At 23.4% G+C, this 25,410-nt stretch overlaps 2 protein-coding genes across 3 annotated transcripts in view; both read left to right on the forward strand.

Annotated features, from left to right (window-relative positions):
* The window catches only part of LOC129607165 (E3 ubiquitin-protein ligase RNF181 homolog), a 72,550-nt gene that overhangs the window by 26,487 nt on the left and 20,653 nt on the right, over positions 1-25,410 (forward strand). The window lies entirely within an intron of this gene.
* Positions 1-25,410, forward strand: part of LOC129607164 (serine/threonine-protein kinase OSR1) — a 62,300-nt gene that overhangs the window by 26,482 nt on the left and 10,408 nt on the right. The window contains exon 1 of one of the 2 annotated variants that reach the window (XM_055517926.1): positions 15,306-16,745. The exons of the other annotated variant lie outside the window; for it this stretch is intronic. The gene's annotated coding sequence lies outside the window, so the exon portion shown is untranslated. Of the gene's footprint in view, positions 1-15,305; positions 16,746-25,410 lie in introns of those variants that run through there. 2 annotated transcript variants of the gene reach the window in all.

Consider the following 25,410-nt stretch of genomic DNA (forward strand, 5'->3'; position numbering starts at 1 on the left):
TTGTTTGAGAATTTCAAAAAGGATTTTGTTTCTTTCATTCTGCTGTAACTGCTGTGATATTTTAATATATTCATCTTTCCGGATTGTGTTTTCCTCTACTAGTGAATCTAATACTTCCTTAACTTCACTTATCTTCCTTATAATTTCATTTAACGTACAAATGCTCATGTGAAGCCTAGCGATGATTAACGCTAGCACTCAATAATTTTCTTTTGCTTCGCTTTTTTTTGCACACTGTGCAGACCATGAAATCTCAGGATTCCTGCGGAGATTTTCTAATTCTTTATCATCAACTTCGGAATAGAAGGAATAAAACTATTTTTTGCATTCTCCATCATTTATATTACATTTAGAGCAAATATTTTGTGTAGTCCATTTATCATTTATGAGAGCAATGATTTTACTTGAATGCTAATATCGAAAAATTAATTCTATAAATTTTGTTGCATATTTTCTTTTCTTCAAATAAATAATATTATGAACTTAAGATAATATTCATAATGGTAACTTTTGAATTATTTACATACCTACATACTTTAAATTTAAATCATCTATGAACACATGCAATGTTTGAAATGAAACAATGGAGAATATTAATATTGTATACTTGTATGCGTTTGTTGAATATTTTTATAGCATATACATATACATACATGTATACATATTATATAATATTGTTGTTACTTATGGAAAAGCTCATGTGATCTTAAATATTCTCAGCTAAGAGGTATCATTTCAATTAAAATTTATTTTTCTATTGGCACTCTTTAACACATACAAGTGTATTATAATAATATAAGTATTGTGTATATAAATATTTTATGAATGAAAATTTTTTCCATATGCGAACACACATGTAATATGCACTTCTCTAGAGGGGCAATTAAAACAAATAAAAAACAAAAACTATAAATAGTAAAATTGTGAGGTGTTAATTAAGTAGTTGATTGATATTGTATTTATAGATTATGCAACATTATTGTATAATTAAAAATAGAATTTTAAATATTTATTCAGGTCATTGTAATATATTGCATTTGTTTTTTTTTCTGCATTAATATAATTAAGTAAATATAATTTTAAAGCACCTATTAATTATTTCTAGAAATTGAAATTATTGCGAAGTTGTTTGTTTGTTTGTTTAATTTTTTCCAAATATAGCCATTTATTTACAAAGTAAATTGAATTTAGAATTGTGTTGAAAAAATCGGGAAATGTAATTGAACTAAGGGTTGTTTATGTAAAATTATATTATTAAGAGGAAACATTTTTGATGCAAAGCTTTTCTTTTTTAACTATTCCATGCCATAAGAAAGACGTACGTTCTTTAACCCTTTAAGAATTGACAATTATAAACAAAAAATTCTTCATACATTTACAAATCTTCAAGATAAAAAGCTAAAATTTCATATGGTATAAATAGACATCATTTAAATAGTTATTTCACTACAACAAACCTGTCAGCTATATCACTGCCCTCCTAAACTTGTACTGAGAACTGACTCTGCTCTAAAAAGTTCTCAGAACTGACAGTTTATCCCACTGAAACTATAATCAATTATTGAATTCTTCAAACGCATAGAATTTGGAAGTCACCTCTTTTATCTGAAAAATTTATTATGAAATATTAAGATGATAAAATAAATTTAAAATTAACCATTTTGTTTTAAAACGGGTTTTTGAATTTCGAATTATGTACTTAGTTTACGCTATCATATGGTTTCCTTGAGAGAAATTTATGAGAATTACATTTTAGTAGAACAGAATTTTTTTCATCTCTCTTTACTTTTCTTAACAATTATATTGAGTATTGGCCTGTGCATATTATTGGTGTTGGCGTTTATTAGAATCTTGAGTTCGTCTCAAGTTACTTTTCTAGCTCAATTTATAAAAAATTAAGTTCGCTATTTTACAAACCATTAACTTAAATGATTTTGTTTTTATATTTTATAATTGCACATAAAAATTTATTGTATAATAATTACAGTAATTATTATTATTCAATAATATTTTCCAAAAAATAATTATTTTTTATTAATTTTATCTATTAACTTTGAAAAAATCGTTTACTTAAATTATAATTTTTATTATTTAATAAATTTCATTTTTAAAATCATTGCTTCCATTTGAGAAAACAACTACCATGCATACTTATATACATGCTCATGTATATAAAGAGAAAAAGTTTTAAATTTAAATATTAATAATACTCGTATGCCACTGAATCACGATTTTATTATTATTTCACCAGCTTAGCACTTTCATAACAATTTTTTATAACAGTTGGAGATCGTGCAACAAGTGATAAATTATAAAAACACAAAATAAAATCTTATATTATACACATTCATGTACTTGTACTCACTTATTTGAAAAGAAACATACGAAAAAATTAATGTAAAGTAGGAAAAAAAAAACCAGAAAAATAACAAAATTTTCAAAAATTTTTCTTTCCTTTTCTACACATTCCATTATTATCAAGTTCTCTTTGAAAATACATCGGACTTAGTATTTTATTTTTCACGAATCAATACAATATATTATAAAAAACGCATATTGATTGTGGGCAGAGTTTTAAATAAAAAATTAAATACGTTTTTTCTTTTATTATTAAAGATTTTTCTCAATATGTATAAAATAATTTTAAGAAAAGCAGGACTGCAATCTCTCGGAAATTAAACGAAACTTTGATTTTGTACATTTGCTCCCTCTTTAAACCAATCAGGCAAAATTCTGAACAATCCATATTAAATAGTTTCGAGTTAATGAAGATTTACAATCATTTGAAGTGAAATTTGAGAGAAATTTGAGAAACTCAAATTGAAGTCGGTGTTTTGCTGAATTTATATTAAAATATTTGCAAATTTAAATGTGTATTAGTTTTGATTCTAAAAAAATAGTTTGGGAGAGCCAAATTTTTTGAAAACTTCTTCTAAATTACTGTGAATTTTCCGAATTAAATCAAATTTGAGCGATAACAGAATTGAGTACGCAAACTTTAAATTATGTACCTATACTACAATCACGATTTTGTTCTCTGTCCAATTTAACAGTTTTAAGGTTATTGGACAAAACATGCCCATATTAATTTTGTTAATATGTTAATTTTTACATTAATAAATTCGGAAAGACTAGCAATAATTTTCCAGTTTTTGCATTTTGCTTGAATCAATTATTTTTCCTTTCATTTTCTTATTTGGACTTTTTAATAAAGTGAAAATCATTTATCATTAATCGGGATGGTTATTTTTAGATTTTTCTTTCTTTAATTTTTTTTTGTTCATTCGCGTTTATTTGCTTTAATATTTAAGTCCAGACCCCCAGACAGATATGACTGCATTGCTATTTATTTTGTAAGGAAATTAAAATAAAAAGAAGAAATGAGAAAAATATAAGAAATGATTAAGAGAGAAAATAAAATAAAAAAAAAACTTGAAATGTAAAAATATTTTCCGTTATAAATGTAGTTTTTGCTTTTTAGTCATAAAAAAAAAAAATTAAAAAAAACAAAAAATTTATGTAAATTATTTTTTGTCTCTGCTTTTTTTTTTTGTAAATTGTCATTTTCTTATTTTTTAATCTTAAATTAAAAAGTAATTCCTCTTTATTTTTTATGGTTAATAAACGCAACTTTAATGTTTTTACTTTTTTTCTTACTTTACTAATTTAAATTAAGTGATTCTGTCAAATGCATTGTTGCATGCCATGCATGCATTTTTGTTTTTTTGCCACTAGACTGCATTTTTATAATTTTTATTTATTTATAGATAATTTGTTGTTTTGCAATATTATTTATTTAAATAAAATAATGGTAAATAATTTATGCAATCATATGCTGATGTGTGCAGCATATTTAGCAACAAACACATTTATGCATTAATGTACATATACTTATGCGTTTCATTTGCTCATTAAATTAAATACATTCATACATATGGAAGTGTGAGATTTAATTTTTTTTTGTGATGGAAAAGGTCAGTTAAGTTTAATGTGTTGAATATTTTTTTTCTTTTTGTACATACATAATTTACAATGAAAATTTGTATAGTAAGAAAGGCATAATTTTCGATAATTTATAGAAAGAAAACATTATGCACTTAGGAAACAGTCAGAGCAATCGAATGTAATTATGAATCAGATATGTAAGTTATAAATTTTTTTTTTGGAAAATTAATTATTAATTTAATAATTAAGTTAAAAATATTGGAAATTTTTAAATTTAATGTTTTAATGTAAATTTTTCCTCACTTTCTCCGATCGTCTTGCCGATCATTACTTTCAATATTATTCAAAATTAGTTAAGTAATCTATTACGCTTCAAAACTCAATAGAAATTATACTATATTATATTTTCGCAAATAAATATAAAAATAGTGTATACTATCTGTATAGTGTATAGGAATTAATCAAATATTCATAAGTTGTTATAGAAAAAAATTGGAGCATGCAAATGAGAAAAAATCCAAGAAATATTGTAATACTAGTTGTATATCAGTATTAGAACTTTAAGGCTGTTTAAGCATTAAATAGTTAAAATATAATTATTGTAAGGTAAATTTAATTTCGATTTGGGTATTGATTAAATCTAAGATTAATTAATTCAATTATATAACTAAAATGGTTGCAAACAATCTACAAACTCTTGTTATAGTCTAATACAGGAATTTTTTCTACTTCAAAGGTTCTTAATAAGGTAATTCTCTAAACCAAGAATAAAAAATGACTCAATTTACTATACCTGCTTGTGCCCTTTTGTTTGTTCTGTAAGTGTTTCCATTTAAAACACTTCCATTGTTAAAATTCGGTTGATATGGTTGGGCCATTTGTTATTTAAGCACTTGCTATAAACTTTCAACAATATTTTAAATATTCCTAAAATATAAAAATTTTCAAAAAAATCTAAAAAAAGATTTCCATTTACTGATTTCTATATTTATTTTCATTATATAAAAATATTAATATTTATATGTACGACCTCGAGTATATACTTGCAAAGAAAAATTGGCGATGATTTTATAGATCAACTTAAAAAAAAATACATTAATTTAAACAATTTAAAGATCGAACATATAAATAATTATTTCGGAAAGAAAAACTCATAAATCATTTCGATTGCAATTTTAATTGGTGATTAATTTTAATTTTTGGCTTTCATATGGTTAATATTTTAAAATGTTTTTTCTTTTTTCCCAATCTATGATGACGTACATATAACATTTATATTTATAAATGTTTAAAGAAATCAATCTTAAAAAATAAAAATTAAAAAAAAATTAATTTGGAAAGCATTTTGTATAATAAATTTGTTTCCTAATTGATAAGGAAAAGTTTGAATTGTACATCGACGTCTGTAAAATTTAAATTAAAAATTTTGATTTGATAGCTGTAAAGAATGCGAATTAAATGCATGTAATATTAAAAATATAAGGTAATATTTCGGTAATATTAGGCTCTTTGCCCTATCATTGCATGCCCGATATTGAAATACGAATGGGTTTCTAATGGGTTTTAAAAGCTCGGTGTTAGTGCTTACTTAATTACACAGTAAATAATAGATTTAACAATATCTAAGCTAAATTTGAATCCTTCTGACTAAGTCATCAATATTTGCCACACATGTTCTCACTAGCTACAAATTGTAACAGTCTAATGCGTGGCGCAAACTTAATCATCGCTTATCCACTTAATACCAAACACTTAGTTTTACGCTTTTATCAAATTTGAATGTAAACTTTGTTTTGAATGTAAAATTATGATTTGAATATAAAATTTGTTTTTAGAGACAAAATAAGAAAGATATTAGTTATAAACTCGAAAAGAGTTTGTAGAAAGTAGTGTTGAACAGTAAAAAATGGCAGAATAAAGAAGATTTTCTAGTAAAATTTTTTCCTAGAATATAAAAGCCATTATTTATTAAATCATAGATCGGTTAAACCGAATCATATTAAAAAAGTAAAATTATAGCTGTAAAACCTGATTCCGTTCAAAATAAAAAAACTTTAATTTTCTTTAATTACGCTTAAAAGTCTACAATTTAAAAGAAAAATTCTTCAATGAAACTTAATAATTTTTCTAAAATAAAAATTTTTTTTAGGCGTATGAAAAGAAAATTCTCTTTTATTTGAAATAAAATTCTTTTTATTTTTGCTAATATATTTCGTGCGCTATATACACGCTATATCAAAAGCTGATTTCCTTCTAATTAAGACAACAAACCATAAAATTAAAATCTATTAAAATTGGAAATATTTTACCTGACTTAATCTAAAATTTAATTTTTCTTTATTTTTTTTGTTTTATTATTAATTACAAACTAAAATTATACCTGTTTTAATCCTTAAAACTGGTCAAATAATTAATTTAAAGAGTTAAGTAACCGCGTTACCTTTGTCCGCCACGTTCAATAGGCAGTCTTTGTTTGATTTGTTTATCTGCATGTTTTCATGAACTTTTCTTCTGTGTTTGCTTTTCACTTCTTTTTATACCTACAATTCTTAATTTAAATCCAGCAATGTTCGTACAGACAATTTTGGCATTTTCATCATTCATAAATTTCATATTACAATAATTTTCAATGTAAATTTTTAGCTTTCTTTTGATTTTTAGCTCTTTTTCATTTATATTGGCAAAAGTGGCAATACTATAACTTAATTGTAATTGTAAATAAATAAAAAACATTTCTGTCATCATTATTTTAAGTCAAATTAATCTTATAAGATGTTATTAACGTCAAACGATGACAAAAAATAAATTCGAAAAAAAAAGCAAAAAAAAATTAAATGAAGGTGACAGAAACGGAAAATGTTAAAATGTTTTCTTTTTCTTTTGTTATTGTTGTGTTCTTCTTATGATGTTCTTAGAACAGGTGGAATAAAAGGCGCCATTTTTATCATTACGATTTCTTTACAATTTTTCAAAATTTCAAAAATATTTTTGTATATACAAAAATATCTTAATTGGTTTTTTTCTCTCTTTTTAAATTAATAAAATTTCAAAAATGAAAATTTTTAAAATTGAAGTAGACAACAGAAAAAAAAAAATTAAAATATAAAATCAAATAATGGAATTTTATTTATTTTTTTTTGTTTTTTTTTAAATCACAATTTATATTTTTAGAGTCAATAAAATTGATTTATAACATTTTGCGTCTAACAAAGTATTAAATTTTTTTTTCTAAATATTTCTAGAGAAATTGGATTTTCTATTCTTTAAAATGAAATTCTAACGATTTTATTAAAATTTATGAATACTTTCTTAATATGACGTCACAATAAATTTATTTTATTTTTTGACATTTTTTTTTATAAAAACAAAAAAAAATACAATTAATAAAATTTGAATTTATTTTAAAATATTCGAGAATGAAATTTTTTTCTTTTTCAGTCTGTTTGATCTCGCTGTATTCATTATGTGACAAATGACATTTTAAATGTCAAATTAATTTGTTTTCTTTATGATTTTGTTTATTATTATTAATTTTTAGTTAGTTATTATGTTATCAAAAATTTTTGATTGAAATTTCCATAATAATATTTTTATTATTATTTATTGCAACATCCGATAAAGTTAAATTTTTTTTTAGAAAATATAAAAAATGTTGTATTGTGATTGTGTGTGACAGGCAGACGTCCGTGTGCCCTAAAATTTTTAATGGTGTTTCGAAAGTTTTCTTTACAGTTTTGTTATAAATGACTGTCATACTTTGAAATTTGATCTATGGTGCTCAAATATTTTTGAAATTTTAATTGAAAATAATATAGAAATTAATAAATTGAAATTTAATACTAACAAAAACAAATCAATTTTCTTATTTTTTTTTATTAAAATTGACATTTTTAATTATCACTTTTTATTTATTATATAAGAATTTATGGTGCAATATTTATGTAGTTAATTTAAATTTATCTTGGATCAGAACCATGCTATGAGAGAAAGTGTTTCTTTTTTTCAGTTATAACATTTTATTATTATTATTGCTACTAATGTAAAAAGAAGTTGGGATCAGAGTTTTTATTTTTAGAATTTTCTTGATTTAAACCGTACAATTTAATAATGTAAATTTAAACCGGTGATTTTTTTATAAGAAAATTGTTTTAAAACTCGATTTTTAAGCATATGGAATAAAAATTTTAAAATTAATAATTAACTTTTAATAATTTCACATCATTCTCCTGAAATATTTGCAAAATACGACTTTGATAGAATAGCTCTTATGTAAGGAGATGTCATTATAGTATTCAAAAATGTTGGAAGCTCTTTATTCACTTTCGATCCTGTCATAGCTACCGCCGCCTCATTAATCAAATTAAATCAATAAAATTTTCTATATATGAATATGTTTAATATAAAATGAAGATGACCATTAGATTTTTTTAATTTATGAATATTCAAATTATTGTTCAAAAGAATTTTATGAAAATTTGAATAGAATTTTTTAAAATTACCACCAACACTTTATTTTACTATTATAATTCGATTTGAAAAATAAACAAGAGGTAAATATCCGTTCTTAAAATCTAAAATTAAATAATTTTATTTATTATTTTAATTTTTTTTGCAATAGTTACCTTGAAAATTTACTTCAAAGCAAATAAACGGTGCCTAATTGTTTATCTTTAATTTAAGCGTGTATATGTATGTGTTTGCCAAGCAAATAATATACATACATACGTACGTGTATATGATTACATATAAATATATTTTTACATACATTTTTACCGTATTTTTTTGAGTAAATATTTACATAAAAAAAACTATTATAAAAAATATAGTAAATTTGTCTATGTATAAAATGTACGAGTACAAGGACAAAATATCTTTTTCTCTAAATTATTATTATTATTTTTTTTTCCAAAAAAAAAAAAAAATTAATAGACAAACTATTTATGTATACACACTTGTATTCTAAATTTAATTTTTTTTTTTTGAAAATTAAAATTTTTTAACTTAAATTCCGTAATATTATTAAAGAATATTGCGTCGAATTTGAATAGACTAGACCACCAAAATATTTTTTTAATTCGCCTAATTATAATAACAATATTTTTAATAATTTTATATAGTTATAATAATTTTTAATACGCGCATTTTAAATAAAAAATTGTGAATAATTATAAAGTGAAGCTAATAGTTTTGCAAACTTATATATAAACATTCACAGTGTACATATATTTCCAGTAATATTAAAGTTATGTTCCAAAAATTAGTCATGTTTCATTGAACAAAATCAAAAACAGTAAAATGTTGCAAAACATGTACTTATTCTATTATGAGGCGCTCAGTGCATTAGTGGCCTATACAATATTTTTGCAAAAATGAGTTATTATGTTCAATAAAGCTGTAATGGGCCTAAAGAATTGTTCAATATTTTCAAAATACTTAGTTTACTTCTCTCTTCACTGCATTTTGACATAAGTAGTTTTTACCTCGATATGTAATTTTTGTAAGTAGACCACTAATACGCTGAGCGCCTCCATTTTTGTATGTAGATTTTTATTAAATATTGAATATTTCAATGGCATAAATTCTTTAGCATCATGATTTAAACATGAGATTCGGATTTTTAACAGATATTCAAACAGAATTTGCAAATAAAACACAAGTAATTGTAAACTTTGTGATGGGGGTATGAAAAGCATCACCTATGTTTTGTGGATTACCTTGTATTCGATACTGTCATACAGGCACATTGAACGCCTTGGTGAACGTTAATGTCTTGAATAACGTTGAATGAATTGTTGAACGTTAATGTTTTTCAAAGAATTCGATTTTGTGTACTAGCAATTAAACACAGAGTTACTGGTAGATTTATTGAATAGAGTTGAATTAAAAATAAAAAAAAAAACGCTTACATAACTTAAAATCTTAAGGGCTTTTTTTAGTTTTTGAAAGATTTTAATTAAACAAATATAAACAGTGTTTTTTTACTAGTTTGATCGATTCTGATTTTTAATTCTTTCTTAGTCACAGTTCCGCCATATATATATTCGCCCCTTCACAAGTTTATCACAAATTTAAAAAATTACGTCAAATTAATTTTGCATTTTATTAAAAAGACAAATTTTCTTTAACAACCTGATCGTGTATCTCGCCTTTTTTACTCACTTTTTATTTACTTTCAATTCGGAATTCTCAGTATTTTCTAATGGATATTTCCAATGGGATTGTTCATTTTTCCAATTTGTTTTTTGTATTTTTTCTCGAATTATCGACTGAACGCCTCAATTAAAAAAAAAAGTGTAATATGATAGTTTATATATCTCACTTTCTTCTCACTTTTCGAGTGAAATTGCGAGACGATCATGTCCTAAATTTTTTTTTTCAAATAAAATTTTCAAATAATTTTTATTTATTTGAAAATCTTTTTGTTTTATTTCTGGCACATAACACGATAAAATTATTAAAAAATTTTTATTTAATTAATTTTTATTATCTATGACAAGAATATTAATTTTTTAATCTAAAATACTTGCAATTATAATAAAATAAGATTTTGAAACGGCAATATTTTTGTATTATTTTGTGTATAATACTTAGTGAGCACCAGATAAATATAATTTTTATATTTTTCTTTATGTCACTTTATGATTAAATTAATAAAATCATAGTTTTATCAGATTTTATAAATAGAAACATAAAAATTTGTGTTTTCATTAATGAAATTCTCAAGTTCTAACACGTAATTTTAGCAAGTTAATTATTCAGTTTTCAAAAATATTAATTTTAGACCAATATAGTATTAAATTTATTGTATCTGAAATAGCGTATAAGTTTCTTAAATATTTAATTTCTGTTAATATTAGAAAATCACATTCTAAAATCTTATAGGTTAATTTTGGCGGTAAATATATTTTATCTTTAAGAGCTTCCATTTGTATTTCCAAAAATTAATTTATTCCAAAAATATACACTATCTCGTCATACCCAAAAATTTTTTCAAATAGAAAACAATTTTAATATTTATTTTATTATTTTTTAATTTGACATCAAATATTCGATGGATTTTTAATTAATTTCATTTTGAATACATACATTCGTACATATGTTCAAAGAATATTCGAAATATTACTAGTCAATATATGAAATTCTTTCATTTCATTAATAAATTAATTCAATAAATTTTTTTATTCAAAAAAATTAATATTAATAACGCCTTTGAAAAATTTTAATTTGTTTAACATATAATTTAATTAAATTATAAGCTTTTTACAAGCTAATTATAGAATCCTTACGTAAAACAAAAATTATCGATTATTAACAAAGATTTACCGGCACAATAACAACAATACATACATAACACATTATAGGAGTAATGAACAAAGATACGAGTATAAAAACTAAGGTGAATAGATCAGGTGGAAGCATGGGAAAAACGAAAACAAATTATGTTTTATAAATTTTTTTTAAAGTTTTTATTCTATAGCTTTATTTTTATTATTTTTTTTTTTTGTTATTCTCTAGATTCTATCTGCACGGTCATGTGGATGAAATCACGCGTTTCTATAATAAACAATATTCAAGAATAAATAGACAATCTTCTGTTACCATACAATGAAAATGCCGGAAAAAAATATTTATAATGCCAGTTTTTTTTTTATTCAATATTCACTCTTCGCGGTTGCCATCTGTTTTCTCATCTAAGGTAAATGTTAAAAAGTGAGCAAGAAAAAAATTAAAGAGCAAACCTGATTGAGAAAATATCATTTTTTAATAAATTCAATTCTAAGTTATAGTGAGTTATGTTGAAATTAAACACTGAAATATGATTCATCATCACTGATACTAACAAATTGTATATATTTATAATTTGTTTTTGTTATATACAGTGTCCGGTCGATTTGTTGAAAGTACATTATTTTAAAAAAACTTTCGTACATATGCTGAATCAAATTCTTATTAGAATATATTTTGGCGGGATCACCAATTGTCATTCTTGATCGATACCGAATGATCGATATAAACAAACATTTATATTACTCCTAATACATAACATAGACAGAGCCGACAAACTGCATAAAGTCAGTGGGTAACTGACAATTCCACAATAGAAACTCTAATTGCTAACTGAACGCATTCTTAATTTAACATATCATAATATATATTAATATTTTTGAAATGTTGCTCAGGCGCCAGTTTTTTCATATTGAGATGGTGAACTAAACGAAGTCGAATTGGAATGGTGAAAACTTTTGTTATAACATAACTTGTTAAAAAAATAGCATGTTTTTGTAAATTTGGTAAGATACTGTGCACTTGGTCATATCTATTCAAATGGTTTTTTAAATTTAATTCAACTTAAAAAAAAAGCTCCCGTGGTGTTTGAAGATTAGTTTTATTTTTTTATTTTTTTATCAAGTTTTAGTTTTAATGTTATACAATATGAATATAAATATAGCGTACATATAATATGTCTGATGTCTGTATTAACCACAAAATGACATACATTTACATGCATGTCATATAAAGATTATTATTGTCTGTGAGATATGGTTTTTAAAATTTTTTTTTCTTTGCTGTTCAATATGAATTTAGTTTTAAAGTGAACCAGTCTACAAGCTTTGAATATATAATATTGAAGTTCATTTAACTTGTTTATTTAAACCAATATTGTAATTAGATTAAAGATCAAGGACTAACTTTTCATAATGATATAATAACTAACCTGTATCAATCTAGATTAAAGTAGAAAAATTTAACGGAACGAAATTTTTACTAGAGGGCACAAGTATTTAAATAAGCAACTTCATTTTTTGAAATGTATTTAACGAATCAAATTAATCGGGGCTTATGTTCTGATCAGATATTGATGTGATCCTACTCTGATTTAAGTGATCCTATTGTATGTATTTTGGTTCTATTACAAAAATTTCTAATAAGCTCTACCTTGGTATCTAACAAAGTATTTTGGCATACAAAATAGGAAGAATATTAAATATTTAGAATTTTTCTGACCAAGTTTGTATGTACAATATACGAAATAATAAAGAAACAAAGATTCAATTAATTTTTTCTCTGTTCCGTTGCTTGTGTGCGTATGTATACGTATGTGTATGTATTTCCGTTTTAAATGTAAATATTTAATTGTCTTAATTGCACGTATAAGGAACACATTTTTCATATTGTGTATAACTACTTACACAATATAATCTGTTTACAAAATTTTAAATTTAATTTTGACCTTATCATTTATAAATTATTACGATATGTATGTATGGCTGTGTGTACTCAAATATACAAAGCAAACAAAATGTTTGTATTATTGTTCTCGAAATAACTGATATATTGTATAACTAACTGATATATTGTAATACATTTTATTTACCAAAAAGTTCAAGATAAAAATTCTATTTTTAGACACAAATAAAAGTTGTTTTTAATGTAATTATATATAGTTTACATTTTAGTGTTGAATTTACTTGAATATCTAAATTTAGAACTAGTAATAAAGTCTGATAATCATATCTTAAGTATGTTATTTTAAATGTGGTCACACAAGAAAACCAATAGAAATCAATGGAACTTATGTATGTATGCGGTTACAACATAAATTAAAAAAAAAATTATAGAAGTGCATATAGGCGAACATATAAATACACACAGTGCATGTGAAAATAATTATAAGGAATTCGAGTTTTCTAATTTTAGAAAAATTTTATATACTTTCTATTTCTATTTAAAATATCTTGTGAATTATAAAGCATGAATTATTTATTGAAGCATACCATCCAAAAATAATTTCAAAAATTCGATATTTTTTATGCTTTTATGCACGTTAGGCAGTGAAGCAACGCTTATATCATTTATATGATTTTTGATTGATCGTGAAATTGTAAAATTTCATTTTTAAAAAATCAGTACATTTTTCTTTTTATTCTGAAAATTTTTATTATTTTTCAATTTATTCAAAATAAATTTGATTATAGAAATTTAAAAATTATTTTAAATATTTAGTAGGTCTTTTGCTATTAAATCACGTTATAGGGTATGTTTGAGCACATTTATTAGTATATAGGACAATAGTAATTAGAAATGTTATTAATTTATTTTTAAGATAATCAGTATTTTTTTTATTTTAAATAAAGCCCTGAAGCTCTTTCTCTCACTCAAGAGTTTTGTGAATTATTTTCTTATAGAGTACTTATTAGATAATTTTCTTTTTTCCATAATTTTGTTTATACTTTTTCACAAAAATTAATAATAGCTCATTGTGGGATTAGTTTCAAATACGATTATGATTTCATTAAAATTTATTTAATTTGCAATATTAAGATGGTCATAAAAGAAATTTCTTTATTTGTTTATTAATTTTTTAATTATCCAAATTGTTATAATTTTATCGTACTAGTAAAAAGAATGGATTGAAATCTTTATATAAAATATAAATTAAATTAAAATTAAATTTTAATGATGTTCTGAATCATTTTCAAAAAAATCAATTTCAAAATATGAATCGTTCATACAACGCTCTTATAACCGTAAAAAGATGCTGAAAATTAGAAATCTGAAAGCGCAAATAGGAATCGCTCGTATTTTTGTTATTTTGTTAATTCTGTTTTTTGTAAATAGGAATCGCTCCTACTACCGCAATATCATTTTATTTTAGAAAAATTTTAAGTCCGGACGCGAATACAACCAAACTTTTTTCCATAATGTATGTAAGCAACAAAATTATATTTTCGAAAGATTTTGAGTCAAACCCTGTGATAAACACCATTTACACAATGTATGTATGTGCAAAAGTCTTATGGGAGCGGCTAGGTTACGCGAGAGTCATGTGTTTTTAAGTGATTCCGACCGTTTATTATATTTTATACCGTTAACGTTTTATGTTTTTCGTCGAAAAACTTATTCTTTGAATTTAACGAACCCTGTACTTAATATCTATATACTGATCGAGATGATCTTTGATAAAATTGAAACCTAATTAATTTGGAAAAGAATAACTTATTCAAATACAATAACGTAAATAACATAACATAACAAAACAACATGAAAATAACATAACATAACGTAACAGAAATAATATGAAAATGTAAAATAAATAGAAATAAGTAAAAAATAATAAAAATTAAAGCTTTTTCTATTATCAATACAAAAATAAGAAAATAACCAAAAAAAAAAAATGACGATATACACGTGAATTATATCACTAAATTTATCGCTCCACAACAAAAGAATAGCAAAAATAAAAATAAAAAAAAATTCCGAGTTTTTGCCCGACTTTTATTTTTTTTTTATTTTGTACTTTTGCTGTTTTTTTTTTTTTACTACATACGTACATTAACATATTTTATTTTTTATATTTATGGTTTATAAGTATATAAAAATGTATGTATAGTATATACATATAATCGCGTAATATTTTCTTGTTTTTTTTTTCTTTCTTATTTGCTTATTATTTTTATTTTTAAAGAGATAAACTTTAAGGCAGTCGTCGACAAGCAATTGAATTCAGTCAATTTGTTCAATTCGTTGTAGTAAGAGTAAAATATCGGCGCAAAATAATTAAAAAAAAAAAAAATTAAAATTTTAATATACTATTTTAATTTATTTATTTTGTAAAATAAAAAATATATTTTTGCAATATTTCTAATTTATTTAAAAAACAAAAAACGCATAAAAAATTATAAAATCAAAAAATTAATTTATTTTTATTTTTAAATTAAAAAAAAAACTTTAAATTTATTTTGACACATCAATTTTATTATTTATATACAATTATAATATTAATATCTATTTTGGTTACGTATACCGAAAATAATAAGTTCATACAAGAAATAATAAGTTCATGTAAAATTGTAAACAATTTGTAAACAATTATTTGTTAAAAAATTTTCTTGTGTAAACGCGGTGAATATATAACGACGGCGACGACGACTACTACTACGACAATAATTTACGGCGGAGCGGCGTGTGCAGTCGTAATAATTAAAAAAAATAAATAAATATAAAAATAACAAAAAATAAGTAAAAAAATAAAATAAATATAACCGTGCGCAAAGTTGATTTAGCGCCAGTCATTAAATTATAAATATACATATATAGTACAAAAACACATACATATATATACAGTATAATTATATATATTTATTACATTATGAATATTAGTCGCCGAATGTGTTGTTATTTAAGTGCTGCCACCTATTATATATTTTATAATATAGACAGAATATAATTATTTTATTTTCTTCATTTTCTCTCAATATAATTTTTACAATTTATTTATAACAAAAAAAAAAAATAATCAAAACAAAACAAATTTTTGTGATTTATTTTTAATATAATTTTATTTTTGTGGTATAATTTTGGGGTTAATTCTAAAAAACAAAGAAAAAGAAAAACGGAAACAAAAAAAAAACAATTGTGCAATTTTCTATTTTACCCCCCCACCCCTGTCATTTAGAAAATGAATACATACATAAATAATTATTTCTTATAATAAATACAAAAATTAAAAATAATTACAGAAACAAAAAGAAGAAAGAATTTAATTGTTATACTTACATACAAACATATTGTGTCATAATAATATTTATAAATTAAATAAAATAGAGTGAACTCTGTTAGCAGCTAACTGTAAAAACGAGTCACGTGATTAGTGCTTTATTGACTTGACATTTACAAAACAACAACAAAAAAAAAAAACGAAAGTAAATAAAAGAGGAAATTTAATAAATATACACAGAAAATTATAAAAGGATTTATTTTTGAAATAAACACAGAACGTGTTTTTTGTTTACGAAAAGGTGAATATAATTTTAATTTAGAAAAATGTTTATTGAACACCACACTTAAAAATTTTAATAATTTACTTACAAAATATTAAATAACTATTTACAATACTCGTAGTATATTTATGTATAAACAGAAAATAATATTAAGAGTTGAAAGAAATGAGTAAAATTTATTTTATAAGTTGTGGAGAACCACTGTGTGGTATTACGGATATATGTATGTACATAAATTTGTATTTGTTTATTGTAAAAATTCGTGAAATTCAAATCATAATAAAAAAAAAGCATTTCATTAATTTCATATTTCTGACTAAATAATCAATGAATGTAAAATATTTGTATCACATATCAGGGATCATGTATCCCTGACTTCAATCGTGCAGATATTTCGCAGTACATACTACAAAGTCTAGAGTTCAATATTTAATATGAACAAAAATTCACAGGTTCAAAGGTCAATGTAATTCGTTTTGCGCATAAAATGTACAGATAATAAATATTTCGAGCATAGGAAATTTTATACATGCTCAATTTTTGCTTTGTCACAGCTGATGCTTAACTTCTGCATTGTCACAGCTGATGTCACACTAGTGTAAATAGGTACCTATACGAAAATAAAAAAAAATCCGTGCAAAATATAATTTTTATTGATCATTTTGTTGTTGTGTCCATACTTCAGGAACTTTATCTGCAATGACAATAAATGCAGTACATATTGCAGTGTTAAATCTAGATTGTAGTTTTAAATCTAGATTGTGCATAAATCTGCACAATTGAAATTGAGGTTTATTTGCTGAATTTAAGTAGGCTAGAATCCTTTGACAAATCTGATGGAAGAATTTACAGAATTTGTAATACAAAAGTGTGATAGACTTTTAAAGTTAAAAAATAGATAGCATCTTCTAAAAGGGCATTCGGAATACAAGCAACCACAAAAAACATGATTTCGTATTCAAAATAATTTTATTGAAAATTAAAAGAATTTTTTTTTGTTTTTTCGTAGTTTAAAATTATCAGTCTAAATGTGTTATGAAGATTAGAGTACCTACGTATAGAAGAAATTTCGAAATTATTTCTAAAATCTTAAAATATTTTACTTACGCGTGGACGCAATAAAATTTTTTCAGTAAACACAACAAAAAAAAAAATATTTGATCAAATTTCTTTCGGACAGCATTCTTGTGGTAGAAACAAATTCTTTTTTTTTTTGTTTTTTAAGTTCCACACACTTTATTGAAACTTGATTATAAAGTTTTGATTTCATTATGTTGCCGATTTATTAAAATTAATAAAGAACACGAGCTCTTTTCTTGCTGATTATCTAATAATAATAATTTTGTTTTTTTGCTCATATTTTGCTAATTTTACTAATAAACATTTTCTAAAGACAATTATGAGTGTGTCTTTTGAAAAAAAAAACATTGTGTAAACATTTTAAATTTACGTGAATATGCAAAAAAAAAAAACAATAAGAAAAGATTTCTAAAATCAAGTTTGGAGAGCAACAAAAACAAGTACATATGTATGTAATATGAAAATTATAAAAAAAAAATGTGAAATGTGACAAGACACGTGCAAATTAACACCAAGCAATATTTTATTTACGCTTATTTTACTTATTAGAATTCCAATATAATAAGTACCTACATATATTGGTTTTTACCCGAAATAGCTACGTAATGTTCAAAAATTTACGTACATATATTCGATTTGTTATCAACATTCAAAAGTTTACATTTGTATTTAATACAAATTTTACTCACGTACATAACTTTATATTCGTACATAACATAATAATTCAACAATTTAAATAAAATTCACAGCTTACTTTGCCTTTATTAATCGAAAAAATTATTTGGATTCAAGAACATTTTAGCAATACGAAAAAAATAAAACAGAAAAATTTTGAGCCGCAGTTCTCGAAATAGTTTTAGTACTACTTATAATTCTTGCAATCCTTGTAGAAAACTTTGAAATTTGGGTCATCAATTAGTGATTGTGTGCTTAGTGTACATATATCTATCCCTTGTGATCAATCGTAATAGTACTGGTGGAGTAGATTGTATTGTTTGTCAACTCTGTTCTAGAGAATTTGAGACGGTTTTTTCAAACACCGTGAGTTTCAGACGGTTAAAGTATGTTAAACGTCTGAAACTCACGATTGTGAGTTTTGTTTTATACGATTGTTTTAAAGCTTGTGTTATACGATTGTTTTAGTGTTTTCTGTACATTGATCTTTTATTATAATTTTTATAACTTATAATTAAATATAAATTTCCATTACTCAATAATTTTATGTTACTTAGTTGACATAAAACCATAATAATTAATTATGTCAATATAATTTTAAACAATTTTAATTCATAATTTATTATGAGTCATTTTTTTTTAATTACAATTTAACTTTTCTTATTATTGCATACTTAAATGGAATTTTAAAGTCACTGTATGTAAGTATGTATATTTAAGTACTTTGTACAAGTACTTTTGCAAACATACTTAAGTACTTTGAACTCAAAAATTTTACTTTAATATCTTAACACGTCAAGTCTTAGAAAATCATCACCATAGATTAAAAATTCTAGTGCATATTCTTAGAATATTATTTCCGCGATATAAAAATGAATCAGTCGTCTTACAGTAAATATATGTACTTATATAGTATGTAAAATAAAATTATTTGATAATAAATTATTACAATTTACGTTCAAGTGTTAATATGAGGTTTCTGTTTCTTTGATTATCATTAATTCTTAATCTAGAAGAGAGTGAATTTCTAGAAATACACTTGAAATTCCAAACAGTTAGTAAACTTAATCGAATATGTACATTATTAATATTTAATTTCATTATCTTTTTCATTGGTTTTAAATCCTCTTTATATTTGTTATCAATCCGGGATACGTCATTTCGTAAGAATAAATTTTGTTCATTCATACATACATACGATAAAACATACTTATAGTTAAGAATAAAAGTATATTCATAGAAATGTGTAATGATGATCTTTGCAAAATCTACGATATAATGCAGTACAATTGAATATATTGCTGAATAAAAGTGATATTCAGTAGTATAAAGTAGATAAATTAGATGGGGTCCATAAGACGATTTGACAATTTAAAGCTTCGGCGATATTTTGCTATTACAATATATTTTACTTATGTACTTAAATATTATATTTCTGAATTTTGACGCATTGTAGAATTTATCTTATGTCAAAAATGTCAATTTTTTGACAAATGACAGTTAAAAAACTCAGTTAATTAAATTGGTTTTTCCTAAGGTTGGGATTGTGAATCAGTCCCAATCAAATAGTTCATATTCTACTAAATAAATAAAGTACTTGGATTTTAAAAATGCAGTAATTCAGCAATTCACGCCTATAGACCATATTACAGCATTTTGGAAGTCATGGGTATTTAATACATTTATGTATATTTCTAAGTAGTTTCGCTCAAAACTTTTTCATTGACTGCTCTGTACAAATTTATGTTTAGTTTTTTTATGATTTTTGTGTAATTTTTTTTTAGTACCCATTTTGAAACCATGGTCGATAACGGGTTAATTATTAACTTTATCATAGAATTAAAACGGTCAATCTTTTATTCCTATATCGTAAAATCTTATCTAACTCTTTAAATATTAGAAAAAATAAAAATATTCTTAAATGACCTAGTCACTGAGAAAAAAAATTATTTTTTTTTTTATTGATAAAATTCTAAATTTGTAGTGAAAGTTAAATATAGGTTGATAGGTTGATAACATATAATAATAAAGATATTGGCCACACTCACACATGCATAAACTCCAGAATATTTTACTCGCTGAAAAAAATTTAGAAAATTTATGATTAAGTTCAAAGTGAAACAAAAATATTTTAAAACGGAAAATAAATTTTTTTTAACTATTATTTTTTTTTTCATAGATAATTTACATGCTATGTGTTTGTGTATATGTGTTTATAAATACAACCATTTGCATAAAAATCACACAATATTTTAAGAGACAAAGTCGCAATATGCGATTCACAATATACAAAATTATTGGCAAAAAAACGAAAAAAATAAACTGTGGAATGGGCAAATGAAAGAAAAGTTTGCAAAATTTTCAAAAATCGTTTAGTAGAACGATGAACTCTTGTGTACCCTCATTATTTTATCTAAAAAAAAAAAAAAACTTTTATTCTTTTGTTTTTTTTTTTCGCCTTTTTCTTCGTTTTGAATGAAATCCAATATGGAAACGCAAAATAATTTTGGTGATATTCGTTTCTTTGAAATTTGCTCATTTTCGAGAAAGATTAAAATTTCGCAAATTTATTCGATAAAAATATTTTCACGATAATTAAAAAATTTTTGGTTTTAATTATAAAGACAGGGTGGTGCCGTTATGTTTTCTTGAAATAAAAATTTCTATTAATGTGAATAAGTATGTGTTTTTTGAATGAGTAAGTGGATAATTAGATTTTGTGCTATATTTCGATTTTTCATTCTCTTAATTTTAAATTTCAATGCTCACAATCTCTTTCTCTCTCTGAATGTTCTCATACCCGCATATTTTAAATCAAGTGAACTAAATGAGTTACGTGCCTATACAACGTATTGGAATTTTTGATTTTGACAACGCGTGGATACATGTTTTTTTTTTGTGTTTTCTTCTAATAACAAATTGAAAATAAAAAAATGTTACACTACGCAATGTGTTCAAAGCGGTTACCTTATGCGAATTCGCGTATCTACTTTATACTATGTATCCATTTAGGTCAATCCCTAATACTCACATTAATTGAAGTTATCTTATACTGTGAAAAAATTATAATAAAATTATACGAAAGTTCAAGTTAACTAACATACGAGAATAAATATTATATAAGGTAAGTGTAGCTAATACTGACAGTGGCGGTAATACTGACATACATGAGGTTTTTTATAATTATTAAGAGATTTTCTCTATACAACATATATATATTTTTTTATTTCTAGATTAATTCAAATTATCGCAATACTTCCTTTTATTTAGTTTTGAAATAACTCCAAAATATTGAACATAAATCAGTTTTGTTTCCATAGACATAGCAAAAGTGGGTTGCATTGGAGAATTTCTTATACTTTTTGCTTAATTTTTCCGATTTTGTTTTTATTGTTTTTTGACTTATTTGACGGTTAAAAATATATGTATTTATATTAAATTAAATATTTTGATTATTCTTTATCTTATTTTATAAGTTATTCGGAGTAAAAACGTTAAATAAATAAGAATTTTAAAAAATAATTCCTATCAGTATTAGGAACATCTAAAATTCGACCCTGCTTCTATTACTGACATATGTGTCAGTAATACGTCAAAAATCCGTATTTTTACAAATGTCGTCATTTTTAGAATATTTAAATTTTTATTTTCGTATTTATTTAATTAAAATCGAATTTGAATTTTCTTTCTAATGTCCGAATTCTGACACTAAGAATTTACTACAGGTTCGGAGTATTTTAGCTTTAAAAACGGGTGTCGGTAATACGATCTAAAGAGGGTCAATATTATGTACAAAATTATGTCAGTATAAAGTTTTAATTTTGATATTCATTTTAATTAATAAAAATAATTTCTTTATACTTTAAAATTGTTTAAACTATTTCTGTCGAATGAAAATCGATTACATTTGTGAAAACTTATATCTGACTGCGACCTTTTTACCTTTTTAATAGTGATATTCGTCTAACAAATTGTGTGTCAATATTGTATACAATACTGTCAATAAAACAGTACAATTCGCTTTCTAAAAAAATGCTTTGAAATTACTGTAAACGTTAACGTCATAACAAATATCACAACGGAAATGGTTCTTTTTAAATAAGAAAAGGAGTCCTTTTTAATAACCCGAAATGTTGTTCCAAAAATTAAGAATGGGTTGCTCTCGTTACGTACTTAATACATAAATAGTCTTTGTTAAAGCAAAAAGCAGCTTTAGAATAGGCTTATTAGCAGCTTTAGAATATATTGATATGATTTCTTATAATTTCGTGTGATCGGTACATCATATTTTAGGTATTATTTATAAGAATACATCTGTAGCAAATATTACTTATAATACTTTATAAAAAATTATATAATTTCGAATTAGATTTTCATAAATATCTTTTAAAAATTTTTATTTATTCATTGTTGCATATTAAGACTACTAGCAAAAGTACATTCTACAGTAATAATAAATTCAAATCAGCTGAATTTCACATATTTTTACCTTTAATTCAATAAAAAATATTTTTTTTATTTTTGTTTGAATTATAATATGATAAATTTTTAATTTTTTTTTTAAATAAAATGAAATATCCGTAGAAATCCAAATTATTATTCCATTTTTATTGAATATTATCATTTTAACCATTTTAAACCATTATTCATATATAGAATATGGATTACAGCATATAAAATTACATTGTCAGTATTAGGAACACAAACTGTCAGTAATAGACACAAACATTTGCGGTTATGTCAATATTAGGAACATTTTTTCTCTTCGTCTTTAATCGAAAAATTATGAATTAAAAAATATTTTGATTAAATAATTTTATAAAAAACATTATTCCCAATTATCCAAATTATTCAAAAAAATCGGAAATACGATCATTTATTGTGTCCCACATATAAAATATCTCACGCCAAAGTTGAATTTGTTGCGAAATATGTCAGTAATAGGGACACTTACCTTACATAAGTTATTAGAAGAGTACATGTAAAACAATTAAAAATTTTTAAGAACTGCCTACACAGAAGGCTCGTAAAATCAAATATTATTTCTGTTATATAGGCACTCTTTCAATACAAAGTTGCCATAATTTCAAATTCACTTCTTAATTTTCTTTGATTTATAAATTCATCTGTAACAAGCATTTAAGTATTTAAAATTAACATTCTAAATAATATTCTAACAGACTAAACTTGGAAACCAAATTAATTCAAAATTTAAATTAAAATTTATTCAAATTATTTTCTTATGAACAATTTCATTTAATATATTATTTATTGTTTCTATATAAAATTCATAAAATTCCTCAGAAATTCTACCGAATCTTATCTTTTGTGATATTTTCTTTTATATTTCTAGCTTGTATTTGTTCTATTATAATAAGTAATCATTCTGTAGAATTTAAAGCGGAATTAACGAGATATTCCTAGTTCCATATAATATATATATGATTAGCATAATTATTATAACAATTATAATTTTAATAATATAATAATTTACATAACATGAATTTTTAGTTTTTGATCAATGGATTGTTTTATACTTATATGTATAACAATTGATTATGCATAAGTTTTATAAGCTTTTGTGTTTGAAAATTCATTCATTAACATTTACCTCATGCTTTTACGTATTTTCTTTGGATTTGAAATTCATACGATCATCTAAATAATTTACTATTTACGTGATATAGGATATAAGTAATATAATTAAATTTTTTAATTTTTATTGAATGAATTCTTTTTTTTTTTTAAATATCATAATTAAGTAAATGAATTTAATTTTGATTTTGATTTACATACATTATTTCATTGATATTGTGTAATTTGTAGCTAAATTATTTAAATATAAATTATAAGTAACCGTGACGTCGGAATTACTTTAACAATGTACAGCTATATAAATCAGCTTTAAAATATTTGTTGCTGAATTATGTTGTAATGCTGTATTGTCGTCATTTGAATGACTAGTATAATCTTAAGTTCACGTAGTTGCGCACTCTAGGAGGAAGGGTTGGGTCCAATAAACCCAGTTGCACAAATTTACAAATCATCTTAAGTTCGTTTTGAAGCAAGAATTTTTAATATATTACATTTATTAACATTCTTCTATCATTATTAAGGATATTCGAAAAAATATATATTTTTTTTAATTTACGTCAAGTGTTTATCTTTAACAAACACCTAAACCTCATTAAATAAACACATAAAACAAAAACATAACAAAATAAAATGAATAAATAAACAATCGTTAAGTGTGTGGTTTTAAGATGACGGCAGCACTTTTTGCTTTTATTTAATTATACTAAACGTATTTTCCAATAATAAAATGTTCTAATTACGCCTTTTAATATTAAATCCATTTTTATTTTCAAGAAATAATACATTAAAAATTAAACATTATTAATAATATAATTTAATTTTCAAATAATTGGACAAATGAAGTACTTTTAGGAAAAATTTTAATGCATTTGAGAATTTTTTTTGAAATTTTCTGGAATTCAGCTTATTTTAATATAATTCAGCTTATAAATTGTTAAAAATTCCAATAATACAGTAATATTTTGTCAATTTTGAAGTGGAGGGTTTATTAAAAACTATGGGCTTAAACTAACCTTAATGTAAACTTATCTTTTGTGTGACTTACCGCGTTTATGAAAATTCACTTCTAGTAGTAAATACTTACATACAGTGTAAGTATTTACTACTATAGAAGTATTTTCGAAATTTAAGTAGTGACTTAGCAGCATTTTTAAAAAATACGGCGAAATAAACAAAATTGCCAATTGTTTTTTCTTTGCTACCAAGTATGGTTATTTTAAATAAACTTTTTTCTTAGAACTTTTCTAATTTTAAGACTGCACTTACTACTATTTAAGATTTTTCCTCAGTACTTGACGTAGAAAATTCTTCGTTTTTTTCTTAGAATTGTCAG

Source organism: Condylostylus longicornis, unplaced genomic scaffold (genome assembly GCF_029603195.1).
Source record: "Condylostylus longicornis isolate FDR11 unplaced genomic scaffold, ASM2960319v2 ptg000026l, whole genome shotgun sequence".
In the NCBI taxonomy this organism is placed as follows: Eukaryota; Metazoa; Arthropoda; class Insecta; order Diptera; family Dolichopodidae; genus Condylostylus; species Condylostylus longicornis.